Source organism: Grammomys surdaster, unplaced genomic scaffold (genome assembly GCF_004785775.1).
Source record: "Grammomys surdaster isolate TR1022 unplaced genomic scaffold, NIH_TR_1.0 572, whole genome shotgun sequence".
Lineage (NCBI taxonomy): Eukaryota > Metazoa > Chordata > Mammalia > Rodentia > Muridae > Grammomys > Grammomys surdaster.
The window spans coordinates 222,844-237,288 of NW_021604991.1; positions in this window are offsets into that span (position 1 = coordinate 222,844).

A 14,445-nucleotide genomic window follows, 5' to 3' on the forward strand; every position below is an offset into this window, starting at 1 on the left:
CAGATACACTGGGAATCAATTTACAGACAGCTATGAGCCACCACTTGGTTGTTGGGAATCAAAGCAGATCCTTTTGAACAGCAATAAATGCTCTTAACCACTGAGCTATTGCTCCAGCACCGAGAAATATATTTCAAAGAATCAATTAAAGCTTTAATTTAGGCCCCCAATTACCTTTAGCTAATCCACATGACTTAGGACAAGAACTGTCTCTTCAGATATGTTTGTTTTCTTTCTTTCTTTCTTTCTTTTTTAGACCCAGTTGGAAAGAAAATTATTTCTATTCCTAAGAGAAAATTGGAATGTTCAATAATAATTATAGTAGGCTTAATACAGTTTTTTAGTTTCCAAATACCTTTTCTTTTCTTTCTTTAATTTTTTTTTACAGTCCCATCATTGTCTCCCTCCTGATCTACCTTCTGACTGTTTTTCATTCCATTCCTCTTCCCCCACCTCCAAGAGGATATCCCACCCCATCAGACCTCCCCACTCCCTGGGGCCCCAAGTCTCCTGAGTCTCTGCTGTATATGTGTTGGTGGCCTCGGACTACTTAGTGTATGCTGCCTGGTTGGGGGCTCAGTGTCTGAGAGATCTCAGGGGTTCAGGTTAGTTGAGACTGTTGGTCTTCATATGGGGTGACTCTTCTCAGCTCCTTCCAGCTTTTTCCTAATTCATCCACAGGGGTCCTCGGCATCTGCCCATTGGTTGGGTGTAAGTATTTGCATCTGACTCTTTCAGTTGCTTGTTGGACCTCTCGAAGGGCAACCATACTAGGTTCCTGTCTCTAAGCATTGGTAATAGTGTCAGACCTTGGAGCCTGATCCCCTTGATCTGGATCCCAATTTGGACCTGTTACTGAACCTCCTTTCCTTCAGGCCTTTCTCCAGTTTTTGGCCCTGCAGTTCTTTTAGACAGGAACAATTCTGGGTCAGAGTTTTTAAATGTGGAATGGCAACTCCATTCCTCCACTTGATGTCCTGTTTTTCTCCTGGAGGTGGACAGTACAAATTCCCTCCCTTACTGTTGGGCATTTCACCCATCGAGTCCTGATGGTCTTTCACCTCCCAGGTCCCTGATACATCCTAGAGGGTCACCCCTCCTACCTCCTGAGGTTGCTTGTTTCCATTCTTTGTGCTGGTCCTCAGGGCTTTAGTCCTGTACCCCACCTGATCCTGTTTCCCTCTTCCCATCCCTGTCCCCTTTCCCACCTCGGTCCCTCCCTTCTTTCCCCACCCACTTCCTGTGAATGCTTTCTTCTCCCTCACAAATGGGATTGAGGCATCCTCACTTGGGCCCTTCTTTTTGTTAGCCTTCTTGAGTTCTGTGGATTATATCCTGTGTATTCTGTACTTTTTTGACTAATACCCACTTATTAGTGAATGCATACCATGCATGTCTTTTTGTGTCTGAGTTACCTCACTCAGGATGATATTTTCTAGTTCCATCCATTTGCCTGCAAAACTCATGATGTCTTTGTTAATAGCTGAGTAGTATTCCACTGTGTAAATGAACCACATTTTCTGTATCTATTCATCCATTGTAGGACATCTGACTTGTTTCCAGCTTCTGGCTATCACAAATAAGGCCGCTATGAACACAGTGGAACATGTGCCCCTTATTATACAATTTACAGTTGATGTTTCAGTGAGGAGATGCAGATTGTAGTTTTCTCCCTCTTTTGCATTTGATATCACAGGAGTTATATTGTGCCCATGGATTTGTTGATACCTGAAATCTATTAATCTCAGATGATTTCCTCCTGACATCAGACTCTTGATTCCTGTGCTTCGTAACTGGTCAGTCCAAAGAGATCAGTATTTTCTATCTACTTTTATAGTTATTTTTCCAAAGAGCATCCCATTGTGGATGCCCTTCTGACCTTGACTGTATGTTGCATGATGTGAAATATATCAGAAATAATTTTCTGCATAGTACTGGCTGAGTCATGTGCAAAGGCCCTCATATTTAACAGAAAATCAATATTTATCTTAATGGAATTGTTCTTCTTCTGTAAGGTGAAGGCACCTCCTGGTCCTCTTCTTTTTAATGTATAAGACGTGCTTACATTTTGCTGCATCGTGAAGTAATTGTGTAATGTGCATATGCCATCATATTTCATTGCAGAAACAAAGACTCTTAAATACCATGCTCTGATCTACTCTGTAATAATTGGAAAACTCCACCACTATCCTTTTACTTCTTTTCCCTGGAGGTTCAATATTTCAAAGGTGATAGTCTGGAAAAATGGCTTTAGTGTGGAAATTTTTATTTATATTTTTAAAAATATTTATTTTTATTCAAGGATTTGGGTATTCTTCTGTATGTAATTATATGTACTGCATGCTCTTGTAGTGACAATGCAGGCCTGAGGAAAACACTGCTTTTCTGAACCCTAGTGAGTTGCCAATGTGGGTGCTGTGAAGTTAACCCAGTTCCTCTATAAGAACAAGTCCTTTAAATGGTAAGCCATATTGCCAAACCCCAGGTTTATATTTCTTAAACATTCACGATGGAGACAGCTTATAATTTTTACTCTTTATTTCCTAGAAAAAAATTAAGATGTCATAAATGGTAGTTGTTTATATATCCTAAAATCCATTAGATACTAGATCTCAAATACATTAGAAGTTAAAAGTGGAAGATGCAAATATTCTTTTGAGTTATTGTTGTGAGGAATAGTATATTCAAAAGTAATGAGAACAGGGTAATTCTCATATAATTTAACACATTCGTTTCATTAACTGAAAGTGTTTCCCTTTTATCGAATGCATAGTCAATTGAAACATTTATTTATTTATTTATATTTAGAGGTAGATTAAACATGATTGAAGTTGTTCTGAATGACCTTCAATTCCTACTCCCTCACTGCTGTGAAGGCTCGCTGAAGTTAACAGTTTTTGTGTTGTTTATGTGGACTTGCCTGTGCTGGCTTGCATGGTTGCTGCTGCAACTTGGATTCTGGTTAACACTGTGTCTTTATCTTCTTTTTCATACATTATCATTAGTGTTAGTCACGACCAGTTTGAAAGGAAGCTCATTGTATTATAGATGACAGTGTTCTTTGTGGCGAATAATGTGAAGCAAACTTAGCACATACTTGTTGGTAGTTTCAAGTACTTTTCTGCCTGTTTAAGTTTTTGACTTCCTCATAGTTTAGGTTGTTATGTTTGGGGATTTGTTTGTTCGATTTGATTTGTCTTACTTTTGGTTTTTGTTCTTGTTCCTGTTGCTATTGTTGGTTTTGCTTTTCATTTTCATTGAACTCTTAAGGTATTCTAAGTTTTATTATGTGACTTTCGATAGTTAACTGATTAATGTATCCACTGTATAAGCTGTGTAGCTGTAGTTTAATTTTAGACCATTTCCATGCAGGGTTTAATGACATGAAGTCCTGTTTGTCACTATTTGTCAATTTATTCTCTGTGTCCTGGTTATGTGTTGTTACATTCAGAAACTAGTTCTCTATGTCCACAAATGTATATATTTCTCTTTTGTGTTATGTTACTCTGCATGTTTCTGTATTCTAGCTCATACACCAACATCTGTGATTTATTTTACAGTGGGAAAGAATGGGACTCAGGTTACTATTTCTGGATAGATACTTTTGACAAAAAAAAACTTTGGTTAACAATCCTGCCTAGTATGTAACACTTGTTTATGGAATTTTTGAAATTCATATGGATATTCTTTTGAGCTAATTCTAGTTCTGTTATGTTAATGTATTATGTTGTGTATGCTTATACTACTCCCATAGTATTGTTGGTCATTGTCATCTGCAATTAAAGCTTAAATTGATCAAGCACTGCTCTATGTGCCTGGCATACTCTGTATTCTCAGGATGTTCTATATTGTATTTGTGAAGTACATCATAGGAATATTGATTGTAATAGCTGTTAAATTGCTCATATTGGTCATTTTTATGAATACTGAGATTTTCATGATATGTCTCTTTGCATGTGTATGGGAAAATTTCACACTGTTCAATACCATGCTTAATAATAATAGTGCATTATGAAGCTATTCTAATTGCTTGTTGTATTAAAGCTTATATATTTTCTTCCAAATACACAGTAGTATTTCTTCTTAACTTGTATTTGATTAGATATTGCTATTTAAGAATTGTGATATTGAAATATTGCATGTAATTATTCACTGCACTGAGATGGTAGTTAATGCTCACCATTGCCCTCTTTATCTGCCTACAGCCCACTCCTCTTTTCTTGCCTTTTTTCTTCCCCATCAATTCCTCTGTTATTTCATGTATGATTTTGTGCTACTCTTGGACAGTTAGGAATGCTGTCACATGTTCATGACTGTACTTCTGTGTCATCTCAAAAGTTAAGGTTTCCTAACTTACACCTGCATCCTTTAGCTCTTACAGTCATTTACCCCCTTCTTCTGTAATGTTTCCTGGAGTCGGAGTTTCCCATTATGGGCTTTTCAGGCAGCAGTCAGTTGTTCTTATTATTTGACCAGTCATGAGTTTTTGAAATTACTTTGTTTTTGTTCTTTGTTTTGTTTTGGAAAGAATGTTTTTGAGCCATTCTGAAATTATTACCAGGTAAATGGTAATATATATTAATATTATGGTAATATTAAATAATATTACAGTAATATTAATATAATATTATTAATATTATGGTAAATATTACATTATTTACCATAGTGTAAAAAGAGCCATCGAAGGATGTGGGAGTATATGTGCATGTAGCACACAGTGAGGACTAGATTTTCTCCTAGACCCCTTGATCCAGTCATCAGCTTTTGGCCAAGTTTCCAACGCCATGCCTCTCTTTTCTCTATGGATATCCTCAGATTAAAACAAACAAACAAACAAACAAACAAAGAAACAAACAAAAGACTCCTGTTACTCAGAAAACATTCTTGCTATGATCTTACTAATATACATATCCTGACTAGCTACTTTATATTGAAGCACACAGGATCAGCATCGCCTTTCATGAATTTCTGCACCAGCCAGCAGAGACATTTTAGCACTTTAATTAATATCACCATTGAGACTAGGGTATTTTTAGACACTGTAGGCAGTCTGGTGACTTCACCATACTTTCTTGTTGGAATATAAAAATACATGAGATAATTCATTCTAATAAGAAACCCTACTGAAGTAAAAACAAAAAATGTTGTACGTAAGTTTTCAGTCGCCATGCCTTGTAAAAGCCATTACAGAATTCATATTGGAAAGAAACCTGACAACAGTGAGGACTTTGACACATTGTTTTCCCAGAAGTCTTCATTCACAAACTAGAGCAGAATTTATACAAAACCATTATGAGCATGAGAAAATTATGAAGTCCCTTAATAGATGTTTAATCTCAGAAAACATTAAGAACTTGTACTAAAGAAAACTGTTCAAATGTAACAATGTACAAAAGACTATCATAAAGTTATTTTACTCATTCCACCTCAAAAAAAGGAAAAAAACTGAAACAACAAAATAAAAAGAAATCCTGTAAAAAGACAAGGGGAGAAACCTGCAAGATGTGACCAAGCCAAGTTCATTCAACCTTTTCTGTCTGAATATTCATTCTGCAGGGGTGGGGGGGAATATATTGATGTATATAGTTGTGCTATGTTTATGTCTATTTCTACATTAAAAATTGTAGTCAAGAGGGGCTGAAATAATGGCTCTGTGTGAAGGACAGTAGCTGTTCTTCCAGAGGATGAGGTTCAATTTCCAGCCCACAACTGGCAGCTTTCAATCGTCTATAATTGCAGTTCCAGAAAAATCTAATGTCCTCATCTTTCCATTGCTGTGGACACTGTATTACAAAAGCAAACATGGGAGAGAATTTCTATAAACATAATACAATTATAAAAAAACTTTAAAAATAAGAACTAATTTATACTCTAGAGAATCCCATCAAATGCACCAAATTTGTCAAATCTTGACCTAACATTAAAACTACAGACAAATCAGAAAATACTTACTGAAGGAAAATGAAAAAAAATGTTTTAATGATCACTTATCTTTATCCAGCTTGCAAATATTCTGAAGGCAAACTGTACAAACAGTTAAAATATGAGGACCTTTACCAAGATAATGTGAATGTTATAACTTGTGTTTAATCATGGACAGATTAGAAATTTCCAGGAGCATGTAGCTAATTCATGTTTCCATGCTCAAGACATTTTGAGTAGCATTTACTCCAACCACAACTCACAGTAATAGAGGATTCATACTAGAAATACCAAGACACAAAGATCTGTGAACATTAGAGAAGCCAGTGGGTTACAAAGAACAAATCCAAAGTATTACTTGCATTTCTCATGTATTTCACTGGCTGATGCTCATTATATTTGAGTAAATGTAAAAATATTTCTCAGGTAACTGTTTGTGATTCCAATATTGAGGTTTGCTAACTTACAATTACAATTTGTTGCTTTAAATGCAAAAACAAAACAACTATGCTATCTTGTTTTTACATGAGTATATGAGGTGTATCAATTGTTGAATCTGAGCTGATGACCATGAGGCAGGAGCCAGTTAGGTTAAATAGTAAAACTTAGTGACTAACTATATGGGGAAAAATAACAATCTGGACAGACCCCTGAGGGCAAGTTCAGAGGCTCACTGAATCAAAGACTTCTTTAAGAAGATATTGAGAGACAAATGTCCCTCTTATTGATTCCCTTTGGATAAGCACAGCAGCTCAATACAGCTATTTCTACCCAAGCACACTTGGTGTTGAACGCCTGCAGTTTCTGGAGTTACTCTTTGCTTGTATGTGTAATAACTGTTGTGTGAACTGCTCAACTCATCTGTTGTAGGGTTCAGTTGTCCTTCTATACGTGCAGGAGTTCAGGGTCATCATCATCACAGCTTACAGGAGCAACCATTGCAGCTCAATGCCTGCTCAGGCTTCAAATCCAATCTCTATTAAAAAGCATCACTAATATCAACATCCCATGAGTGACTAATGGCCCAAGCAAACTTCCTTTCTGAAACACAAAGGAAAACGAGCTTTCTTGTGAAGCAGAAGTAGGCATCAACCCCTTCTGTTGGAAGAAGGGGGCTGTCATCAATATTTGGAAGAACACACGTGCCAGGCATGGTTACACATTCTTTTAATCCCAGGTCTTGGTAGGTAGACACAATATCTCTGTGTGTTAGAGTTCAGCTTGTATAATATACAGACATATTTTTTCCAAAGCCAAAGGTCTTTATCACAAATTCATAAGGAATCTTGGCAAATCCACAAAATGAGTGATTATTAATAATATGATTAGATGTGTTAAATAAAATCTTTGTGGAGAGAGAAAATATAACTCTCTAAGGAAAATCAAAACTAATCTTAGAGAACATATAATTGTGTATTAACAAAACTCACACAACCACTTTGCTTTTGGAAATGATAAATATTAACCTTAATTCTATATATCTTTGTAAAGTAGTATTTTTGCTGTTGTCATAGTTTATTAGAAAATCATATGATAGGTATTTTTAAGTGATAGAACTGATTAGTGGGTAAAAATATGTTTTAGTTGGGTTACATAGGAATTCATAATTTGTATGTGATCTAGACTCCACCCTGAACCTCTCTCGCCTTATTTTAACACATGTAAAACAAAGGCTAATGGCAAGGATGATCTCACAGAGATTGAAACAATGGAGTTATCTCCTTCAGAATCATCCTGCACCATCCTGTCCTCATCTAGGCTGTGAATTATCATTATTATTATTATCTACTTTGCATGTCATGGTTCACAGACAGCAATGGAGACAGTAGAAATTACCTGGTAGTCTAACTGGAATCTTAACTTGTTCTCATTGAAGTTGAATTTATAAACCACCAGTCAGTACTTTTCTTAGAATCCAGCTCTTGTCAAGGCCACTGAGCACACAGGTTTGTCTTTTCCTTCATATTTAAAGAAGTGTCTTAAGACATTGTACTTTGAGTTACTTTTAGGTGTGAGATAGCAGTTAGTGTATGTGTGTACGCTTATGTGTGTGAATATCTTTAGACAGTAAAGAATCAGCAGCAAAATAGACTGTTTCCAGTGAATTCTATACTGCTTATCTGTGAGTGTGTGTGTGTGTGTGTGTGTGTGTGTGTGTGCGCGCACGCAAAATTAACAGCTGAGTCAACTCTAGAAAGGAAGATCATGGTTCACATTCCAGGCTTACTGCCAGTCCTTGACTCATTGATAAAGTTTATAGATAGAGACAGAATCTAGAGGTCTGTGGAGCATCAGGGAAGAGAGTTTTATATTTGTAGCAGTCATGGAGAGTGGGAGAAATCTACAGAGAAAACAAATAAAAATATAGCTCCAAAACTCTGTGCTGGTGACAGACATCACCAAGAGTTGGCTTTGTTTTTGTATTTCTATAAATTCATAGTCAGACCCTCATGATTCAGGCACTTTCCAATGACCCAAGAACATGTTCTACCACAGGCAAACACCTGAACTTCAGAAGACATTCTAACCACATAAAACAAATTATGTGATAAATTTTAGCAAAGTAAACTTGACAAATGTTATGTAATTCATTTTCTATACATGTAATGCCTTCTGTCAAGTGTTACATTTCAGGCTGTGGCTTGAGTTCATTACTAAGCACTTGACTAATATTGAGATCACCCTTTTTGTTCAATTCAAGTTGAGCCAGAAGACCTATTTTTCAATTTCTGAATTTCCTTATACAAATCCTGTGGCCTTTGCTTTTATTTCATACATGTGGAAATTAGTTCATTATTTAAGTCAACAAAATATGAAATATTATTTCCATGAAGCTCAGTTTCCTCACTCCCTCTGTCTCCTATGACTATTTTATTCCTCCTTCTAAGAGAGATGCAAGCATCCTCCTTTAGCTCTTCCTCCTTGTTTAACTTCTTTGGGTCTGTGGGATGTATGATGGGTATCCTGTACTTTATGACTAAAATTTACTTATCAGTGAGTAGTATATAGCAAGCAGGTTCTTTTGGGTCTGAGTTACCTCATGCAGAGTATTTTCTAGTCCTATCCTTTTGCCTGAAAAATTCATGATGTCTTTGCTTTTAATATCTGAATAGTATATTATTGTATAAAAGAACCATAATTTCTGTAATCCATTCTTCAGTTGAGGGACATCTGGGTGGTTCCCAGTTTCTGTCTATTATGAATAAAGCTGTTAAGAACATAGTGGAGCACAAGCCCTTCCGATACAGTAGAGCATCTTTTAGGTATGTACCCAGGAGCAGTATAGCTGGGTCTTCAGGTAGAACTCTAATTTTTTTTTTTTTTTTTAGAAACTGCCAAATTGATTTCCACAGTGGTTGTACTAGATTGCATCTCTGCATCCTCTCCAGTATGTGTTGTCCCTTGAGTTTTTGATCTCAGCCATTCTGATGGGTATAAGATGGAATCTCAAAGTCAGTTTGATTTGCATTTCCCTGATTATCAGGTGATGTTTAAGATAGGGTAAGGCTAACAGCAGACTTCCTAGAGGTGACCCACCATTTTTCTTGGTCTGCCATGGGTGAGCTTGATGGCAAGGTTAAAAAGAGACTTCATCTCAGGATTGCTTCTTAAAAGTGATAAGCCTTTCCTGTTATTATTAAATTAATTTAATACTCCCTGGCTATTAGCCCACTGTATTGATCAGATTTCTTGCAGATTAACATAAAGATGAATTTTCATGAATTAATGATATTTACATAAATTAAATATTCTATGGAATTCCTGGTTTGATTAAAATAATTATAGGGAAAAAATTTAAGAGATGATCTTAGTTGCTTTGTTAGAATGATGTAATAAAGTTAGTATCAGGACTAGCATGTTCCCACTTCTCATATTGCAAGTAACAGCTGCTTAATAAGAAATACAATGAGCTTTCATAATTACACTAAAAAAAAAACCAAATAGACTTGGAACAAATTTGTGTTCAAGGAAAAACATTTAGGTCCAAGGATATAGCCACGGATGTGTACTGAGAAGGCAAGGCCATGTAAAAGCTTTGAGCTTATAACGAGCATACAGAATGAAAAACTGCTTTGAACTTAATATCAACATCCTAGCTGGTTCACAAGTAGCTAACTACTCAGGCTTGCCAGAAAAAGGAGCATTCTCGATAAATCCTTTACTGAATTCTTCTTTCTAAACAGCATGTGATAATTGCCAGATATTAGTGCTTATTTAAGCACAAGGAGTTGAATTTTTAGCAAAGAACAGTAAGAGTTGTTTCCCCAGTGCTTAATGAAGCACAGAACAGTAATGGTTTTCAGTGCTTAATGAAAAACAGAACACTTACAGACTTAAATAAAAATACAGCAGTTAATATACCATAGATTTATTAAAAAACAAACAAACAAACAAACAAACAAACAAAAAACCCAGAGCGTTAAAGAGGAAAGAAGTCGGCAGTCTTCAGCCATAGAATATGCAAGAGGCAAAATCTGTTAGCAAGCATTCAGTATAGTTAGCATCAGTTTTAAAACTACATCTGATGTGGTGTCCTACTTCAAACCATTCCCAGCCAGCCTGGCTTCTGCCTCCTAGTGACTAAGGATGTTGAACATTTCTTTAAGTGCTTCTCGGTGATTTCAAATTCCTCTGCTGATAATTCTGTTTAGTTATTTACCACATTTTAAATTGGGTTATTTGGTTTGCTGGAGTCTAACATTTTGAGTTCTTTATATATTTAAAATATAAGCCCTCTGTCAGATATAGGGTTAGTGAAGATCTTGATGTTACCTATTTGCTTGCTGTATATTACCTTTATTATTTTCGGTATGTGCCTTTTATCCCTCAACTCTCCAAGTCTTTTAACTTGAAGGGGTGTTGGATTCTGTCAAAGTCTTTTTCAGCATCTAATGAGATGATCATGCCATGTTTTTTCTTTCAGTTTTCTCTTACACACTGGATTACACTGTTCTATATATTGAATCATTCTTGCATCCCTTGGATGAAGCCCACTTTATCATGGTGAATGACATTCTTCATGTGGTCTTGGATTCAGTTTGTGAGGATTTTGTTGAGAATCTTTGAATCAATGTTCATTAGCCAAAGTGGTCTGAGATTCTTTCATTGTTTAGTCTTTGTGTGGTTTAGCTACCAGGGTGTTTGAGGCCTCATAGAAGAAACTAAGTGTATTTATTCTGTTTCTATCATTGTAGAATAGTTTGAAGGGTATTCATATTAGCTCTTCTTTGATTGTGTGGTAGAATTCTATACTAAAACCACCTGGCCCTGGGATTTTTATTTACTTATTTATTTATTTATTTATTTATTTGGTTGGAAAACTTTTAATGACTACTTCTATTTCCTTAGGTGTTTTCAGATGGTTTAGATAGTTTACTGGATCTTGATTTAACTTCAGGACATTGTATCTGTCTAGAAAATCATCCATTTCACTTAGATTTTCCATTTTTTTATGGAGTGAAGGTTTTTGAGGTTAGAGTTAATGATTCTTTAGGTCACCTCAGTCTCTGTTTTGTCTCCCTTTCATTTGTGATTTTGTTAATTTGGATATGGTCTCTGTGCCTTTTAGTTAGTTTTGCTAAGGGTTTATCTATCTTGTTGATTTTCTCAGAGAACCAGCTCCTGGTTTTGTTGATTCGTCCGTTGTATTGTTTGCTTTGTTTCTGATTGATGTCAGCCCTGAGTTTGACTATTTCCTGCTTCCTACTTGTCTTTGGTGTGTTACCTTTTTTGTTCTAGAGCATTCATGTGTGCTATTAAGTTCCTGGTATGAGATATCTCCAAGTTTTTTTTTTTTATTACTGTTTTTTTACTTATTCACTTTACATCCTGCTCACTGTCCCCCTCCTGGTCCCACCCACATATCCTTCCCCATCCTCCCTCCTCATCTCTTCTGAGCAGGTGGGGGCTCCCCTGGATATTCCCTGACTCCAGCACATCAAGGCTCTGTGAGGCTAGACACATCCTCTCCCATTGAGGCCAGACAAGACTGCCAAGCTAGAAGAACATATCCCATGTATAGCCAACAGCTTTTGGGATAGCTCCTGCTCAAGTTGTTCAGTACCTACACGAAGACCAAGCTGCACCTTGACTACATATGTGCAACAAGGCCTAGGTCCACCCTGTGTATGTTCTTTGGTTGGTGCTTCAGTCTCTAATAGCCCAAAGAGTTCAAGTTAGTTGATTCTGTTGGACTTCCTGTTGAGTTCCTATCCCAGTCCAGGTCACAGTCCTTCTTCCTATTCTTCCATAGGAATCCCCAAGCTCCAATTGCTATTTGGCTGTGGGTGTCTGCATATGTATGAGTCAGCTGCTGGGTGGAGCCTCTCAGAATGCAGCTATGCTAGACTCTTGTCAACGAGCATACCAAAGTGTCATTAATAGTGTCAAGGATTGGTGCTTGCCTATGGGATGGGTTTTAAATTGGGCCAGTTATTGACTGGGCATTCCCTCAGTCTCTGCTCCATCCACAATCCCTGCATTTCTTAAAAATAGGATAAATTTTGGGTTGAAAGTTTTGTGAGTGGGCTGGTGTCCCTATCACACTACCGGGGTTTCTGTCTGGCTACAGAAGGTGGCTTTTTCAGGTTCTATATCCTCACTACTGTCTCAGCTAAGGTTACCCCCACTGATTCTTGGGAGCCTCCTATATTCCAGGTCTCTGGCATGTACTCAAGATGCTCCCCAACCCCACCAGCTGCAGATGCCATTAATTCTCATGGCAATCCAGCAACCTCTACTACCTCTCCTGACACCTGATCCTGAACCCCACAATTTCCCTCCCCATCCCCTCTCCCACTCAATTCCCTCCCTCCATCTGCCTCTTATGACTATTTCATTAGCCCTTCTAAGTGAAATTCAAGCACTCTTGCTTAGGCCTTCCTTCTTATTTAGCTTCTTTGGGTCTCTGGAATATAGCATGGGAAAAAAGTAGAATCTTAAAGGCTTCTTTGGAAAGTTGGTTGGATGGTATTTTGCTGGGACAAATACATGAAAGAACATTTCATTAAAGTGTACACAGTTGTGACAGGCTAAGTCAGACTCATGAAGGAACGTTTCGCTGAAGTAGACACAGGAGAGAGGATATTCTGCTAAAGCAACCATGTAAGGACAGGTGATGAAGGATTCTTTGCTAAGGACACACATGTATTGATTGGCTTTATGTCGTGTAGTTGACCTGCAGTTGTTGGGATGCCATAGAGAGAAAAATCTGTGGTGTACTGCAGTGTGCTGCCACTTCCAAAGACCTGTGCTGAGACAAGGCACATTCTGAGGCAAGAGCCATGCTGAGGCAAGGCAAGTGGAGGACACGTGATGTTTGGAGGGTATGAATAGGACTCCATGGAGTGATGGAGACAGAGCTTATCTTGCTGCTACAGCAAGCTGTGCAATGTTCTCAAGTCTTCATGGATCTTTGCTTCCCTGAGATAGGCACAGCTGAGAACTTCTCCTGATATTCCTGTTGGTCCCTCCTGCTGACTTGAGCCAAGGCTGAGGCCTGGCTGTCTCTGCTAGGTCCTGTCACTACTCTAGCTAACCCAACTCTACCAAACTGGACTGCTGGTGTATCCAAGCTGCTGCTGCATGCTAACCTGGGAACTGAACTGCTGATTTCCAGATAACACAGACAGGAGTTGCTCCAAAGAACCTTCCTAAGCAGGTCCACTTCTCCCCCCTTTTCTTTCTTTTCCACTACTTCAGGTGGGTGGGTGGGTTACAAGGAAGGTTAAAGCATTTAAGAACCATCATTAAAAAATAAGATTTGAAAAAAATTGAAGTTACATGAGTATCTTGTATTTTATCACTAATATCTAATTGTGAGTTTATATCATGCATGTCCTTTTGGGACAGGGCTACCTCACTCAGGTTGATATTCTCAAGTTCCATCCATTTGCCCGCAAAATTCCCATAAGTTTGAGTATGTTTTGCCTTTTCTTTGAATTCTAGAAAGTCTTTAATTTCTTTCATTATTTCTTCTTTGACACAGTGATCATTGAGTAGAAAGTTGTTCAGGTTCCATAAGTTTGTGGGTTTTCTTTTGTTTCTGTTGTTGTTGAAGTCCTGCCTTAAACCATGGTGAACTGATAAAATGCAAGGGTTTATCTGAATCTTGTATTCGTTGAGGCTTGTTTTGTGACTGATTGTAAGTTCAATTTTCGAGAGAGTTCCAAGAGGTACTGAAAAGGCATATTCTATTGTTTTGAGATGAAGAATTTTGTAGAAATCAGTTACATCCATTTGGTTTATAACATCTATTAGTTTCATTGTTTTTCTCTTTAGACTCTGTTATGATGACCTATCCATTGGTGAGAATGGGGTATTAAAGTACCCCACTATAATTATTGTGTGGGGTTCAATGTGTTATTTGAGCTTAAGTAAAGTTTCTTTTACAAACGTGTGTGCCCTTGAATTTGGGGTATAGGTGTTCAGAACTGAATCTTCATCTTGGTGGACTTTTCCTATTGATGAGTATGAAGTGTTCTTCCTCATCCCTTTTGATTACTTTTGGTTGAAAATCTATTT